The sequence below is a fragment of the Mesoplodon mirus genome (genome assembly GCF_964341445.2).
Source record: "Mesoplodon mirus genome assembly, chromosome: 1".
In the NCBI taxonomy this organism is placed as follows: Eukaryota; Metazoa; Chordata; class Mammalia; order Artiodactyla; family Ziphiidae; genus Mesoplodon; species Mesoplodon mirus.
Genome location: NC_138976.1, coordinates 213,210,744 through 213,228,897, shown reverse-complemented (window position 1 = coordinate 213,228,897; position 18,154 = coordinate 213,210,744). Strand labels below are relative to the sequence as shown.

The 18,154-nt window shown below is 51.1% G+C and overlaps 1 protein-coding gene across 3 annotated transcripts in view; it reads right to left on the bottom strand.

Annotated features, from left to right (window-relative positions):
- SEMA4D (semaphorin 4D) overlaps positions 1 to 10,400 on the bottom strand; it is a 122,836-nt gene extending 112,436 nt beyond the window's left edge. For 2 of the 3 annotated variants that reach the window (XM_082618242.1, XM_082618239.1), the window contains exon 1: positions 10,315 to 10,400. The gene's annotated coding sequence lies outside the window, so the exon portion shown is untranslated. The remainder of the gene's footprint in view (positions 1 to 10,314) is intronic. The other variant, XM_082618241.1, reaches the window with a different exon arrangement.
- Between the last annotated feature and the right edge of the window lie 7,754 nt (positions 10,401 to 18,154).

Genomic DNA, 18,154 nt, shown 5'->3' with positions numbered 1-18,154 from the left:
AAATGTCTACATTACCCAAGTTGATCTAAGGAGTTAATGTAACCCCAGTCAAAATCGAAGCAGGCTTTTTCGTAGAAGGACTGGTAAGCTGATTTTAAATTTATACAGAAATGCAAAGGATCTAGGCTAGACAACACAATTTTGAAAAGGAAATACAATTGGAAGTCTCACTACCTGACTTCAGGAATTACTATACAGAAAGTCATGAATACAGAATGGTTCTAGGGTCAATGGTGAATAAGCCAAAACAGACCAGAACTGAGCCTGAAACAAAGCCACACAGATTCTCAATTACTTTTCAAACATGATGCCAATAATTCTGTGGAGAAAGGATAGTTTCTTTAACAAATGGCACTGGAACAATTGGCTATCCACACTCAAAACAATAAACCTCAATTCTTAGCTCTTTCCAGTTAACAGGTAACTCAATATAGATAACAGATCTAAACATAAAAGCTAAAACCGTAATGTTTTCAGAAGAAAACACAGGAGAAAATCTTTATGACTATGGGCGAGGCAAAGTTTCTTAAATAGGACACAAAAAGCCTAAACTACTAAAAATAATTGATATAACTGGACTTAAAACTAAAAATGTATGTCCTTTGAGAGATATCATTTTTTTAATATTTATTTACTCATCTAATTTTTGGCCGCGTCGGGTCTTAGTTGCAATGTGCAGGATCTTTCGTTGCAGCATGCAGGCCTCTCTCTAGTAGTGGTGCGGGCTCCAGAGTGTGTGGGCTCTGTAGTTGTGGCACGCGGGCTTAGTTGCCCCGCGGCGTGTGGGATCTTACTTCCCTGGCCAGGGATCGAACCTGTGTCCCCTGCATTGGAAGGCGGATTCTTAACCACTGGACCACCAGGGAAGTCCCGAGGAGATATCATTAGTAAAGTAAAAAGGTAAGCCACAGACTGAGAGAAAGTATTTGCAATACAAATATCTAACAAAGAACTTGAATCCAGGATATGTAAAGGACTCTTAGAACTCAAATATATGAAGACAAATAACCCAATTTAAACGTCGGCAGATTTGAACAAAAACGTAAAAGAATAAATACAAACAGCTACTAAATACAGGAAAAGATACTCAACTAGAATGTCCATGATCCAGCACAACAACTCCCGCTAGAATAGCTAAAATTAAAAAGACTGACAACAGCAAGTGTTGGCAAGGACGTGAAATAACTGTGCTCGCACATTAGCAGTGGGGATGTAAAGTGACACAGCCACTTTGGAAAACAGTTTGCCAGTTTCTTATGAAGTTCAAGATACACTTACCCCACAACCCCACAATTCTACTGTTAAGTAGTTACTCAAGAGAAATGAAAACACCTGTCTGCACCCAGATGTGCATACGAATGAATATAGCATTTTTTATATCTTTTTTTTTTTTTTTTTTTTTTTGCGGTACACGGGCCTCTCACTGTTGTGGCCTCTCCCGTTGCGAGCATAGGCTCCGGACGCGCAGGCTCAGCGGCCATGGCTCACGGGCCCAGCCGCTCCGAGGCATGTGGGATCCTCCTGGACCGGGGCACGAACCTGCGTCCCCTGCATCGGCAGGCAGACTCCCAACCACTGCGCCACCAGGGAAGCCCTATATCTTTTTTTATAGTGGTAAAATACACAGAACATAAAATTTACTACTTTAACCATTTTAAAGGGTATGCAACCATCACCCCTATCTAGTTCCAGAACATTTTCATCAGCTCCAAAGGAAAGCCCGTACATATGAAGCAGTCGCTCCCATTCTCCCCTGCCCCAAGCCCTGGCAACCACTAATCTGCTTTCAGACTCTGTAGATTTGCCTATTCTGGACATTTTGTATAAATGGAATCATGCAACATGTGCACTTTTATGTCTGACTATTTTTACTTAGCATAATGTTTTCAAGGGTCATCCATGTTGCAGCACGTATCAGTAGTTCATTCCTTTTCCAGCTAACTAATATCCCATTGTCTGGAGGGACCACATTTATTTATTCATTCATCCACTAATAGGCATTTGGGTTGGTTCCCAAATTGTGAATAGTGCTGCTATGAACAGCAGTAAACAAGTTTTTGTTTGAATATCTATTTTCAATTCTTTTGAGTATTTACCCAGGAGTAGAATTGCTGGGTCATATGACAGTTCTATATTTAACTCTTGGAGGAACCTCTGTTTTCCAAAGTTGCTCCACCATTTTACATTCTCAAAGCAATGTATGAAATTTATAATTTCTCCATTTGCTCACCAACACTTATTATTTCCCTTTTTTTTTTGATAAAAGCCATTCTGGTGAGATGGAAGTGGTATCTCACTGAGGTTTGGATTTGCACTTCCCTAGTGACTAATGATGTTGAGCATCTTTTCATGTGCTTATTTGTCATTTGTCTAGCTTCTTTGGAGATGTAATACGTTCGCTCATGTTTCAACTGGTTGTTTTTCCTTTTGTGTTGAGTTGTAGCTCACAGCACTTTTATTCACAACAACCTCGAACAGGAAGCAATCCAAACATCCACCAACGGGTGAATTAATTAATAAACCATGGTACACCCACCAAATTTCAAAAACGTGCCAAGGGAAAGAAGCTAGACACAGAGTCTACAATACATGCTTCCATTTTGAAACTCTTAAAGAAACAAATCTCATAATAGTCTAATTTCGGCAGATCAGTGATTGCTTGGGTGGAGGGCTGAATGCAAAGAGGCAACAGGAAACTTGGGGAGGGCTCACAAGCGAAACAATCTCTGCTGCAACTGCTCATCTCCGGCTGACAGTGGCCAGGGATGGTGTGGGTGCATGAATGTGTGAGGTGCACCTGACCTGCAGGCCAGAGTTCACCCACTCCTGGCGGTTGCATAACTGTGTACCTTTGTCAAAACTCACTGAACAGGGTACTTAAAACAGTACCTTTGGGGGCTTCCCTGGTGGCGCAGTGGTTGAGAGTCCACCTGCCGATGCAGGGGACACGGGTTCGTGCCCCAGTCCGGGAGGATCCCACATGCCGTGGAGCGGCTGGGCCCGTGAGCCATGGCCGCTGGGCCTGTGCGTCCGGAGCCTGTGCTCCGTAACGGGAGAGGCCACAACAGTGAGAGGCCCGCGTACCGCAAAAAAAAAAAAACCAGTACCTTTTACTGTACATAAATTATGCCTCAATAATACTGGTTAATGAAACACTGTTTCTACAGGCAAACACCCCAAGTCTAATGAACGTCCAGAGTGAGGCCCACAGCCCTGCCTCTGTGCTCCTGTCTGCCCTCCAGAGTGCAGCCCACAAGGGCAGGCTGTGCTTAGCCCAGCCTTGGGTGGCCTATGAAAACACAGAGCTTCTGATTCAGGGGGTCCGGGGTAGAGGTGAAAACCTGCACTTGTGGCAAGTTCGGGGGATGTGATGCCGCTGGCATAGGAACCACTCCTGCACACGGGTTCTCTCTCTCATTCACGCAGCGTTCAGTGGATATGGAATTAAGGCAGTGTTGCAGATAACACGCAGGTCCTCGCTAGTGGCCGGGGCCTATATATAGGAAATGCCAGGCTAACATCAGGAGGGAAATGCTCACATTCTGGCTGAGGACACAGCCCCACTTTCAGCCTCTGTTTCTGGCCAGGCCCATCAGGCCAGTGGACCTGGCCCCCCTCCGCCCTTCTCCTGCCCCGCACAGGTGTCCTCTCAGCCAGGAGGGCATCCACCCCTTGCCCAGGAGCCTAGCAAACCCAGCTCTCCAGGCCTTCTGTGCTCACCACCCAAGAGCGCTCCATTGCCCCTGGGCACCCGCGGCCGTACTCAGAGGCTCTGGTGTCACAAGCTTGCATAACCACTGTCTGAGACCCTGGCTCCTCTCCCCTGTCTGCATACCTCAGGGCCAAGCAGAGGGGCAGTGCACACTAGAGCCAGTGAAAGTTTGCTTGCGGGGGAACAGCTGGCCTCCCATCTGCCCCTATCGGAGGACTTGGGCAAGGGCCCCACCCCACTTTCTTCAACACTCTTCCCCTCCGCTCCATCCTTCCCTTCAGGACAGAAACCTGAAACATAAGCCTTCTCTCAAATCCTTATGCCCATCGGCTTCTCCCCATTTCTCAGCGCCCCCTTCACAGCAAAATTCTCGAAAGAGTTACCGACTCTTGCTGTCCCGAGCTCTCCTTCTCCCCCTTTCCTCGCCCACCACTCCCCTACACCTCTCATCGGGACACTGATGACCTACCTCCACGTTGCTAAGGTCAATTCTCCAAGGATAATTCTCAGTCCTCGCCTCACTGGACTCCTTGGCCAGGCAGCCCCTCCTCCCCATGCATGATCTGCCCGTGGCCCCTGGATGCCCCCGACACCTCTGGCTTTCTCCTGCCCTGGTGGCACTCCTTCTTGGTCCCTTGACTTTGGACCTCTCCTCTCCTCCATCCATCCAACTCTCCTGCCATCTTGTGCTGACTCAGTTTTAAAAATCACACCTGTGTGCCGGCAGGAGCCAGGTTGATTGCCGGGCCCAGGCCACTCCCCCAAACTCCAGCCTCACTTGCCTGAAAAGCCCCTCACCACCAGCACGTGGACAGCAACGGAGCTCACAGGTACTATCTGGAGAGCCAGCCGCCCTCCCGAATTCCCCACAACTGCTCTGCCCACAGAGAGTCCATCTCAGGATGATGCCCACTCCATCCCTCAGGTTGCCTGAGCCAAGAATCCCGGGGTCACCTTGGACTCCTCTATTGCTCCAATCATCCTGTTGGCTCCATCTTCACAACATACCAGAATCTAGCCAGACCCACCACCTGCATGGGGCTGCTCCTGCGCTCCAGCCTCACCCGCCCCCTGGTCTTGCTACAGTGTGCTGGGATGTCCCCCTGGGTCACTCCTCACCTCCTCCGCCAGCCCACCAGCCACCTGATTTCAAATCTCAAACTCCCGCAAACTGCTGGCTCCCTTGAGCACCTGGACCCCGCAATAGCACTATGGCCCCCATGCATGACATTCTGACTTATTACTTCTCCTTAGCCTTCCATCACCTGCTACTTGACCGTAAGTGCCAAGTTGGCAGAGTCTTCTGTCTCTTGGTTTCTTGCTGCAATTGGAGCTCAATAAACATTTGCTGGGGGAAATGGTGAGACTCCATGAAGTGGACAAATCTGCGAGTTGAAAGGGGGCTTAAAGGTATCTAATTCCTTCACTTCAAGAAAGATGAATAACGGGACCTCACCCACAAAGGACACAGACCTCCTGTGTGCCCTGAATGCCCGGACAGCACAGCTCTACTTGGGCAGGATCCCTAAGGCCTCTGGGAAGCACTAAGATGCAAGGAACACGTCTGATCTCAATGGGAAAATGGGCTGTGTATTTACAGCCCGTTCTGATGGCAGGCGGCTCATGGCCACACAGACAAGACCCCAGGCTTAGCGAAGAGCCACCCTGCTGCAGGCCTGGCTGTGCCCTCCCACAGCCACAGAAAATACTAGTAAACAACAACGACAAACAAAACTCCCAAACACATGGTGAGAACAAAGTGGGGTCCAGCTGAGGCCCTTATTCAAGGCAGGCCCCCGGGAACGTAGTGTCCTTGCAAACAAAATCAAAACACGCATCAGAGCCAAACAACACCCAAATGCTAGATCAAAGCAGATTATATTCTGGTGCTTAAGCAACTCAAATTTCTTGCAATAGGACAGGAAAATAGAAAAAAAAAAAAAAAAAAAACTTAGGACCCCCGAGAACTTGTACTTTCTTACTTTGTGGATATAGGATTTGTATGCTTTTTTGTTGGTATAGATGAAAGTGACTTAACATACCCTCTACTAAATGAAAAAACAGCAACTGCTAAAAATGTGTGGGACAGCCCCACAGGGGCAGGTCATCCAACTAGCAGTGGAAATCCACCCACGAAGGCCCTGGACCGTCTTTGCTTTTGTTTCTGGGCCAAGTCCCATGGAAGGGAAGGTGGTTCTCCACTGAAAACAGGACTATGGTGGGTCTGAGCTGAGGGCTTTCCCCATCCCACGGCCCAGAACCAGGATGGTCCCTCAGCTTACTGCCCCCATTGAGAGATGATGTTGCTGTTTAATTTTCAGGGTTTGGGTCTTGTCTCCGCTATTGCCGAGGTCAGGGTATCAATGTCTCTTTTTCACGGCCCACAGATCACATACTCAGAGCATCAGTGACTATCGATTCATTGAATGCCTCATTTAAGCCACATCATCCGTTATTAAGCTGTGTAGGAACATGAATTCCTACAAGTCAAACCCATTTAGAATTTAGGTTTAGAAATTTAATATTTAAAATAGGCTATTCTATTCCTTAATGGAGACCCCTTCTTAAAAATACATGTTATCATTACAAAAATCATCCCACTGTAAAAGAAACAAACCACAAAGAAGTGCATGGGGTTGAAAGGACAGGGTCCCCTTGCTCCTCCCGCCCTCCCCCTTCTCAACCCTCCCTCAACACACAAGCACACACACTCGCGTGCACACACACATCCTTCCCTCCCACCCCTGTTGCTAGCTGGACAGTCACTCTTGCTTGGAGCTATGTCCTTAGAGCCTGGAGCAGTGCCTGTCCCACTTATCCACAGTGGCACTCCATCATCATCTGTTCAATACACAGCGTCTGTCCTTCCAGATGCTTCTACACCTTATTACCTACACATGCACAAAAGGAGTCGTTCCATACAGTCTACACTAAGGAGCAGTGTTTTCACTTAATACATAGGCACTTCTTTTAAAGTAACCCTCAGCTATTTCATAAAGTGAAATATATGGTATTCTGGGGGGGGGAATGGGATTCTTAGATTATTAACTTTTTTATGATAAAGAATTTCAAAAATACACAGAAGTGGCCTGAACAGAATAACGAACTCTCAGGTACGGTCACCCAGAGCCAACAACCATCCAACCATGGACAATCCTGCCCCTCCACCACCGCAGCCCACCCCCACCCGTGCTAACCTGAAACAGATCTCAAATGCTGTATCATTTCCTCTGCAAATAACTCCAGTATCTATCACTAAAGGCTAAAGATTGCTTCAACGTAACCTCAGTGCTGTTCCTAAGGAATATAATTATCCTTTAAAATCATCATTCACTCAACAAATGTCCAACTATCTCATAAATACCGTAATTTTTGAAAGGAGTGATTCTTGGGTCAAACGCAGGTTGACTGCATTTTGTTCAAAGACTGCAATCCCGGCTGCTATGCAGAAGCAACCGAGGTGGGGAGGGGGTGGGGGTGTAGTCTCTACTTTCACAGACAGCATCTTCAGACTTTCACAGCAAATAAGGGACCCTGTCCCACTGGAGGATCACAAGGGCACACTGGAAGGCAGTTATGGGGGAATGACACCTGGGCTGCTGTGATGCCTGGCCCAGGTACTACCCTGCCAGGTAAACGTTCATGCACTCGGGAAGGGTCAGGCAGCTGGAAAGTGAGCCACTCCAAGGAATGGGGATGAGTCAATTTGCCTAACCCAAAGATCAGCTTAGTTGTCGTACCGAAAAACGCCATCCCAGCTCCAGGCGAGGCCCACTTACACGCTGTCTCCACTTGACTGAATCAACAGTTATTTCCTCTTAATAAATCTCCACTGCCCCACATCACCTCTTGACAGCAGGCAGGCTGAAACGGCCATGAGTTGTGCTGAGTGAGTCTCCAGTACAGGGGAGCCTGCCCGACCGGCCTGCTCTCGGGTGACGCCCGAGACATCCCCAAGTGGCCACGGGCCCCAGTGGCACAGGTGGGGCTGGGGAGGCTGCACCTGCCAAGCCCCAGGAAGGACGGTAATCTTTCTTCCAGCAACCACCCTCAACAGTCAACTGATGGCAAGTTCATGTGTATATTTTTACACATGGCCAGCTTCACCCCGCAGCGCCCTACAGGCCTGGACAGTTAACTGGCCATTGCTGTCACTCTCAGAAGAGCCTGGGGATGGGGGACTGGGGGCACAGGGAGGAACTACCTGCCACATCACTTTCCCAGGAATTCTTTTTTTGCAGTATGCGGGCCTCTCACTGTTGTGGCCTCTCCCGTTGCGGAGCACAGGCTCCGGATGCGCAGGCTCAGCAGCCATGGCTCACGGGCCCAGCCGCTCCGCGGCATGTGGGATCTTCCCGGACCGGGGCTCAAACCCGTGTCCCCCGCATCGGCAGGCAGGCCCCCAACCACTGCGTCACCAGGGAAGCCCCCCCAGGAGTTCTTTTGATCACACAAATTCTTAGCATGAGGGGAAGGTTGCTGTTAATTATGGAACAATCAGAAAGCCAATTCATTTACACAGCAGCAGGGGCCTAACCCAGGGACACTGGGGACTCCTGCTGGTGGGGAGGGAACATGGGTCCAAAGTGCCAACCCAAGAGCTCTGGCCCCAGGCTCGTCAGACAGAACAAGGGGTTAGGAAGAGGCTCCTGGCCAGCATCCCGGCCGAACCCCCCCTCCCCCCACCAGAAATGGAACCCAGAGGGAGGGGTGGGAAGCCTGGGCCTGTCCATGCTCAGTGTGGGAGACGCAGGCTCCCTCTAGAAGCACAGAGGACCAGCAAGAAAACCATTGATCTCTGCAACACATTATTGATTTTGCTATGTGCTGGCACCAGCGGATGGTCCTCCCCCATCACTCAGAGCCAGCCATTAGTGTGCACTCCCAAGCACTGGCCTAGACATCCCTGCCTGGTGTGGGGAAGGCACTTGAGATGAAACTCGCCTTGGCTGACCCACAGGGAACAGACCACGAGTGAATGACGTCATTAAGGTCATCTCCCTGCCCCCAGACCCACTGGACAGCTGTGTGGTGTGGCGTTGCCCCCTACTCCTGAGCCAGGGTGGATGCACCATCTGCCAGGACCCTGAGCAAGCCTGCCAGAGCACCCCGGTTACCAGTGGAGGGTCTCTGAAAGGTTGCATTTTCCAACAATCAAAGGCAGCCAGTTCCCATGCCAGCTCGGGGTCCTGTAACACGGTGCAAGAGTGGAACTGGGCAGGGCTGCCTCTCAGTGCCAGCAATTAGTTTTTATTTCTTTATTTGGTTTACCTGCTGGTTGTAGTACAAACACTTTTTTGTTCAATCTGAAGGTCCAGCCTCTTGGGGGGAACAGTCCTTGTCCACAGAAATACCCCAGCGTGTCCCTCACCCTCCCCTCATTCCTGTAGGTTTTATCCCTGGTAGGACCTGGTGCCTGGAGTACTCAGAGCAGGCCTGCTTTATTCTTCTTTATTCTTGCAGACGTTCTGCACAGACACCAACGGTTCAAGTGACAATCGGGGCATTATCTCTACCAGAATACTGGCCTCAGCACTGGCCGAGGCAGTCTGTTTCTGGGACACAGTAAACATTCCCAAATAACGGCCCCCAGGCAGCCAGAAGGCAGGCCGCAGGCCTGGGGCAGATATGAGGTGACAGGTCACCGATGTCACTTTACCCCTTGGAAAGGAAACTTCCGCTCGGTGGCGCCTAGTGGATTTGAATAGACTCAGAATAGGGGAGCCAGGCACTGGGCCACAGTTCCCAAGTCCTGTATGTGCTCAACATAAGGGGAGGTTTTCAAATCAAAAGCAGAACAACTTCGCATGGCAAACGCTCCAGAAGGCAGGTCCCTGCCCTTGACAATGAGGCCTAGGCCTCATTTTCGGTGAACTGCTCACCTCCAGACTCCCCTGCACCCCACCTCCAATACTAAATCAAATAAACGAAGAGGATCACCACGACCCAACTCTCCTTTCCACGTTTGCACTGGCAAAACCCCAGTGGATTCAGCCTCCTGCAGCTCACCAAGCGGCTGCAACAGGTGCAGCCCCGAGCTAAGGCTGCTGATTCTCCTTGGCTGTTCTAGAATCACGCAGCCAAAACCCTAAAGGAAGCCGAGGCCTGCAGCATTCATCACCAGGGCCCCGACCTGCCCCACCTGTCTGAGTACGCGGCTCCGGGTCCAGCGCCCAGGATCCGCGGCCTCAGAGACAGAAATAGAAGCCGCGGGGCCTGGCCAGGCCCGAATGGCCAAAGTGGGGCGGGGGCCGGGTGGACAGGAGCGGCGGGCCTGGCCGAACGCGCCGCCCCCGCCCCCGGACAGGGTTGGCCACGCGCCGCGAGCCCCCAGCGCCGCCGACCCACCTGCGCGCCGGGGCAGGGAGGGAGCCGAGCAGGGGAGGGGTCCTGGGGGTCCAGGGTGGAGACTCCGGGAGGGGTCCGGGGAGGAGTCAGGGAGCTCCGGGAACGGGACTCCGTGAGGGTCCGGGGGTCCGGGAGGAGTCACGGGGCTTCGGGGCGGGGGCTCCGGGAGGCTTCTGGGGACCGGCCCGGGGAGGGTCTCGCCGCCCCCACGCACCTGCCCGGCCCGCGCCCTCCCTCTGCCCGCCGGCCCTTACCTGGCGCGGTGCGTCCTGGCCGCGCGAAACAGCGGTGCCCGGCCCAGAGAGCGCGGGCGTAGGAATGGCGGCGGCGGCGGCGGCGGCGGAGGCGGCCGGCTCTCAGGCCCGGCGCGGAGGGGCGGCGCGGCCAGGCGGCGCGGGGATGCTGCGGCGCGCGAGGGCGCGGAGGCCGGCGCGGGAGGGAGGGCAAGGGGTGGTGCGCAGGCCCCTCCTCTGCTCCCCTCCTCCCCTTCCCGCCTCCTCTCTCGTCCCTCCCCCTCTCCCCTGCCTCCTCCTACTCCCCGCCCGGCTCTCCGCCCTCTTCCTCTCTCCCCTACCCTGTCCGTCCCTCCCCTTTTCCCTCCCCTTTCTTCACCTTCCTCTACTTCTCCCCGCCCCCCTCCCCCACTGGCCCCTACCACCTCCCACCTCACCTCCCACCTCACCTCCCCCCCCACCGCCACACTTTCCCTCTGTCTTGGCCACTTCTCTGCTGGGTCCAACACAGGTTCTGCTGAAGTGCCCAGTTACCCCCTCCTCACCACCTGCTAATGGAGCAGCTTGCCCCATCTGGGAGACTGACCTGACCCCACCCTTTCCAGGCCCCCCCCAAATCTCCAAGGTTTCTCGAGCCCGCAGGCCCTGGTGCAGCTGTGTTGGGGACCTGACCTGCACACCGTGTGGACAAAGCATGTGGGCTCCCAGGACACTTGCTCCTTTGCTTCCAAGCAAATCTGATTTGTATGAGAATACTCCAAACCAAACCTCCTGCTATTTTTCCAGGGTGAGGCAGGCTGGTGCCAATCTAGGATTTGCTGCAGCCCTCCTGTTTGCCTCCAGGCCAACTGTTTGTTTCGTGTTCAACATGTGCTACCCAACATTTATACTAACCCACAGGTTTGAGGGCCTAGGTACCGAAGACTGCTCCAAACCTTTCTGCCCTGGAGAAAGAAGTGACAGGCCTGGAAGGTGGCTGGCCTGGCCAGTAGACCTGCTAAGGGATGCTCTCCAGAGAAAGGGGTACAGTTCCCAATGAACGAGCCAGGATTTCCCCATGTGTAGGAGTCAGGGAGCTCTGTCGCGAGGCCTGGCCATAGATCTCCAGGCTGCAGGCACACTCCCAGGGCACCTGAGGCCGCTTTCCTGATGCCTACAAGCCACTGAGAGCCAGGGTGAGAGGTTTAAAATGAAGCCATTCCTAAAGGTTCAGTAATAGGCCCGAGAGCCTCACTCCCTTCAGGGGCCAGTTGCCTTTCCGTGCTGACAGTCCAAGAGGCAGGCCTTAGGGCCAGTACACCGACGCGGGGCCAGCAAAACTAAGATGGTGAAACTAGTGCCAAGGGTGCAGGTAGGGGTTGCCAGGAGCTCACCTCCTTACCCTCTGTAGGTAGAGATCATGACATGGAATCTGGAATCTGATAGACTCCGGTTTCAGTCCTGGCTCTGATGCTTCCAGGGTGACCTTGTGAGCCCTGTCCCGCCCTTCCCAAGGTGAGGATCTCTCCAAGGGTTGCTGAGCACGGAGGAGAGAACCTTGGGTAAAGCCCCCAGGACCACGTGGCCCACATTCATCGTTGGCTACTGTTATGAGAAAGACATGGGGGAGATGTCCCTTCCAAGCTGTCTTCCAGTGGGAGAAGTCTGTGAATCTGTGTTCGCCATCTAATTTGGAGTAAAACTTGATGGGAAGAGATTAGGGCAGGGCTGTTTTAACAGCAGCCTAGGCCCCAAGAAGGGACCCATTCTTTGGATTGGTAAAAGCCAGTATTGCAGAGCTGGGGCGGGGTGGGGGTGCTCTCCTGGGCTCTTCACTAGTGTGACTCATCCAGAACACGGTGCCCTTGCTTGGGGTCTAAGGACGGCCACCAGCAGGCCGTAGGAGTTGCTGGTAATACGGATGGAATTAATTGACACGTGGGGAGCCTTCAGTCTGGAAGATCCATGTGTGGAGCACAAGATGGTGGAATCCAAATATTTGCAAAGCTGTCCGGGAAGAAGGATTACCCTGCGGGGTTATGAAGGGCAAAACGAGGACAGATGGGTGGAAATTAGATTAGAGAGTCCATTTCCTCCCACTCGTGAGCGCTTCCTGGCAGATCTGCCTGCCAGAGGAGCACGTCCTACAGGGCCAGCGTCTAGACAGGTTCTGGGACCACCACGGGAAACTGCTGGAGGGGAGCTGCAGAAGGGCTGACCCCTGGAACCTCTCCCAGCTGTTAGACCATGCCACGCTGTCTTTAATAAGGCAACTGCACCCCTGCCTGCTCCCTCTGCAGACAAAGCAAAGGGTGGCCAGGCAAAGGAGAGACTGACTGAGCACGCCTGACCCGGAGCCCATGCTTCCGGCTTCAGCACCTTCGACAATCAAAATAAACCTCTCTTGGCCTGTTTCCTCATTTGCAGAAAGGAGATAGGGGTGGATTCAATGAGATGACAGTACTTTCCCACCACCCAGCACCTGGGAGGGACTCATCCGGATCACACAAACTGACCCAGTGTGTCTTTTCATTCTTGTTGATGTTTTACATTCGATTATGGGACATTTTAAACTCCTTCAGAAGAATAACCAAAGGAACCCTGTGCACAGGGATGGTAATCTTGTGTCACTTTTGACCCACTCCCTGCCCCCCTCCAACACTAAATTGAAACACATCAAAGACATCCTCTCCACCAATTTGTCTTCCAGCTTCCCCAGAAACGCCAAATGTTTGGATACTTAGGTCATGTTCTGTGAAGTCTCTCTACATTGCCTGTCAGAACGTTGATGCATCTCTGTGTGGATGAGCACAATGACTGCCTAGATGGTATTTAAATCCCACATGAAAAAAAACTGTGTCAGTTTACAGGGCACCACTACACTGGGCTTCCACCATGGCCCAAGGGACAGGAGGAGAAACACCCATTTCTCCACCTCTGTTCCTCCGTGGAACAGAGGGGCAATGGAACTTGTGTGTGGTTGATTGGGAGCAGTTTTAAAGACTGCCAACACGGGGAGTATCTGAGCAAAGGAGGAAATATTTTCTAGAAGAGCTGGCCCTATGCATTTCACCTGCAGCTAAGGGTACAGCCCCAGAGCCCAAGCCTGTGAACAAGGGCTTAGCACGTGGGCTGGCAAAGCAGAAGGCTGTGACCCCTGGAGAAATGGGCCCTGGGGGCTGAGGTGATGTCTGGGCAACCTCTGCCCACTTGCTTCCAGGTCTGGGGAAATGTCTTTTGTTTTGTTTTTTTTAACACCAAAAGTTATTTACTTGGGCTTCCCTGGTGGCGCAGTGGTTGAGAGTCCGCCTGCCGATGCAGGGGACACGGGTTCGTGCCCCGATCCCGGAAGATCCCACATGCCGCGGAGCGGCTGGGCCCGCGAGCCATGGCCGCGGAGCCTGTGTGTCCGGAGCCTGTGCTCCGCAATGGGAGAGGCCACAGCAGTGAGAGGCCCGCGTACAGCAAAAAAAAAAAAAAAAAAAAAAAAAAAGTTATTTACTTATTTACTTTTTCAGTTTTACTGCCAAGGAGTAATCTCTCTTAAACTTTTATGTCCTTTTATCCCCCTCACATATCTGAACTATCTTCTTTATTGAGGTATAGTTGATTTACAATGTAGTGTTAATTTCTGCTGTACAGCAAAGTGATTCAGTTATACATATATACATATATATATATACATTCTTTTTTATATTCTTTTCCATTATGGTTTATCATAGGATATTGAATATATCTCCCTGTGCTATACAGTAGGACCCTGTTGTTTATCCATCCTATGTATAAGAGCTTACATCTGCTAATCCCAACCTCCCACTCCATCCCCCCAACTTCCTCCCACTTGGCAACCACAGGTCTGTTCTCTATGTGCATGAGTGTGTTTCTGTTTCGGAGATAGGTTCATTTGTGCCATATTTTAGATTCTGCATATAAGTGATATCATATGGTATTTGTCTTTCTCTTTCTGACTTCCTTCACTTAGTATGATAACCTCTAGTTGCATCCATATTGCTGCAAATGGCATTATTTCATTCTTTTTTATGGCTGAGTAGTGTCCCATTGTATATATGTACCACATCGTCTTTATCTGTTCCTCTGTCAATGGATATTTAGGTTGTTTCCCTGTCTTGGCTATTGTAAACAGTGCTGCTATGAACATAAGGGTATGCGTATCTTTTTGAAATAGAGTTTCATCTGGATAAATGCCCAGGAGTGGGATTGCTGGATCATACAGTAACTCTATTTTTAGTTTTCTGAGGACCCTCCATACTGTTTTCCATAATGGCTGCACCAACTTACATTCCCACCTTTTGAATGTGACCGAAAAGTGCTCCTGGGATGCATGGGACCAGGCCTCCGCTGTTAGCGTGCTGATGGCATGGCTGTCACCCCACCCCTCACGGTTCCTTCCCCCACTCCAGAGAAGGCCCATTTCCTGGCAGCCTCCGTAAGAGGAAGGGTCCTCACGGGTCTCCACTGGGCACCTCATTATCAGAGCACCTTCTTCAGCTGGAGAGGGAATGGTCGGGGCCCCCAGTACGCTCCTGTGCCATTGCTGTCCTGGGACCCGCACGGAACATGGAGCACTCGTCTCTTGAAAGCTGCATTCCAGCAGCAGCTTATAAATGAAGGCTTGGAGCTGTCCTCATTGTCCTGTGTGCCTCGAGCAGTATTTTAGCTGTCAGATCACTAAGTACTAACTCGCTCTGGTTAAGGGGTGTAACCTAGGCCTCATGCACACTCTTCCGCAGCACTTTCCCTGTTGCTAAATGCAAAGCATGGTTTATCAAGGCTTCCTTTGTGGTATTCACGGAGTGTAAATACTCCTGAGAGCTGGGCTGGTGAAAGCCGCTGAGCGCTACCCCACTTGGAACAAGGGAGAGTGGAAATCGGGGACGCAGAACAGGATGCTGGCCTGCTGCCCTGGCTGACCATTAACTTTAACCAGAGCTGGTGTCCTCAGTTGACCTGCAACAGCAATGTCTTCCCGACCCCCAAAGGCCACCTACGCCACCAGCTGTTCGAGCCACAGCACTTCCCTGTGACATCCGGCCTCTGGCAGAGGCCCATCAGGCATTACAGCTGGAGCATCATTTCTCCATCCCCACCCTCCCACCCACACCCTGGTCAGAGCAGAGCCTCCCCTCCTGCTGTGATGTCACCTTGCATGGCTCTCAGTCACCACCTGCACCAGGCTGCGCTACAATTGTTTCTTGCTGTGTTTCTCTTTTAGTCTGGTCTTCATTTTGAGCCCCTAGAGCTTAGTGAACTCTTGACCTCTTTTCAGAATATGCTTTGAAACGCATAAAGTAAAATACAGAATTAGAATGGAAACCTCTTAGACTGAAATCCGGTTAACAAAATATCTCAAAATGTGATCCATTTGCTTCGTTATTTACACACTGAATAACACGCTCTAGCAGCAAGACTGATAACTAGGAATTCTGAAGTCGTGACCAAGCTGCCCAGTATTTTGAGATGTGATGTGAAAATATCTGTGATTTCTGCTGGGCGCAGGTTGCACATTGGGCTAACATGACTGCATTCTGTTGCCTGCATTGATATTTGAATAAAATTGCTTAATGTCAGTTAGAGATTAGCGGGGTGGGGAGGCAACGTAGTTCTTTTTTTCCCGTGGATTCTATCCGTATGGGCCCTCCAAAGTCTATCCAGATTAAGAATTACCATTTTAAAGGGTAAATAATGAAGGTAAAATTACCATTTTAAAGGGTAAATGATTTTGGATCCCCTGCATCTAGCACAATGCTTGTATAAAATTGCCCTCAAACATGTTTATTGCATTAATGAGGGAGACAGGACTCTTGGTTGCAAGTGACACAAGTTCAGCTCAAACGCTAGGCTCACTTACATTTAAAGGTACTTCAGGTACAGCTAGATCCAGGGGCTGAGATACCATTGGTGGCCTTCGTCCTTTCACTGACTCATTTCCTTCTTCTCTCTGATTGACTCTGGTTCTGCTTGGGTGTTGGTTTCACTCTCCTGCCACAAGGCCACTGGCAGCCTCAGTTCAAAATGATGACAAAGATTCTTTCTCACCAGACTACGTATCCCATGGAAGGACTTTGGTTGGCTTTGTTGGGTCTCCTGCCCATCCCATGAACTTATAACCCTGGACAGGGCTGGAGAACCACCAGCGGTCAGACCTGAGCCACCTGCTTACGTCCCTGCTGGGGTGTGGTTAATAATCTCACAGAACCTCAGGGCTAGGTGACTAGTGGACAGATGCTGCTGAGCAGACAAAAACACCATCCAGCTGTATTAGAGTCAGAGGGCAACTGAGTCATCACAGTGCATTCTTTTGGGGACAGCGCTTCCTGCTGCGATAAAGAGACATAAAACACAGTGGTTTCCACTGCTGGTGGTTCTCCAGCCCTGTCCAGGGTTATAAGTTCATGGGATGGGCAGGAGACCCAACAAAGCCAACCAAAGTTCTTCCATGGGATGCATAATCTGGTGAGAAAGAATCTTTGTCATCATTTTGAACTGAGGCTGCCAGTGGCCTTGTGGCAGGAGAGTGAAACCAACACCCAAGCAGAACCAGAGTCAATCAGAGAGAAGAAGGAAATGAGTCAGTGAAAGGACGAAGGCCACCAATGGTATCTCAGCCCCTGGATCTAGCTGTACCTGAAGCACCTTTAGATGTAAGTGAGCCTAACGTTTGAGCTGAACTTGTGTCACTTGCAACCAAGAGTCCTGTCTCCTTCATTAATGCAATAGGAGTTATTTACTTCTTACGTAATATTGCCAGAGGTAGAGGACCAGACCGTGACTGCAGGCAGCTTTGCCATCCCATCCGACTGGAGGCAGGATTCAAACTATGCAATTCAGTAGTCCAGGAAGTGGCACGGATCACCCCGGTCCACACCATTGACCAGAACTCAGTCCTGGGACCACATGTAGCTTCAAGGGAGGTTTAGACATGTAGGTGCTAACTGAGTGACTGTGTGCCCAGCTGAAAGTCTACTACATTAAGGAAGGGGAACTAGATATGTGTGGACAATTAGAAACTGCCGTACACACTCTAGTGTAATTAGTGCCATAAAAAATGTAAGTGAGGGGCTTCCCTGGTGGCGCAGTGGTTGAGCGTCCGCCTGCCAATGCCGGACATACGGGTTCGAGCCCTGGTCTGGGAAGATCCCACATGCCACGGAGCAGCTGGCCCCGTGAGCCACAGTTACTGAGCCTGCGCGTCCGGAGCCTGTGCTCCGCAACAAGAGAGGCCGCGATAGTGAGAGGCCCGCGCACCGCGATGAGGAGTGGCCCCCACTTGCCACAACTAGAGAAAGCCCTCGCACAGAAACGAAGACCCAACACAGCCATAAATTAAAAAAAAAAAAAAAAAAAAAAAAGATCTGGTGACACGTACGTGCGCCGAGACAGCGCGAATTGGAGGAAAAAAAAAATGTAAGTGGGACACTACTCAACCACTAGAATATCTAGAATCAAGAATACCAAGCGTTGGTGAGGATGTGGAGCAACTGGAACGCTCATGCATTGCTAGTGGGAGCATAAAATGAAATAGCTGCTTTGGAAAAATATTCCACAGGGCTACTAAAGCTAAACATACATATGCTCTGTAGCCGAGCAATTCCTCTCCTGGGTATAATCCCAACAAAATTAAATGGATTTGTTCACCAAAACACACGTGCAAAAATGCTCATAGCAGGGGCTTCCCTGGTGGCGCAGTGGTTGAGGGTCCGCCTGCCGATGCAGAGGACACGGGTTTGTGCCCTGGTCCTGGGTCCGGGAAGATCCCACAAGCCGCAGAGCGACTAGGCCCGTGAGCCATGGCCGCTGAGCCTGCGTGTCCGGAGCCTGTGCTCTGCAACAGGAGAGGCCACAACAGTGAGAGGCCCGCGTA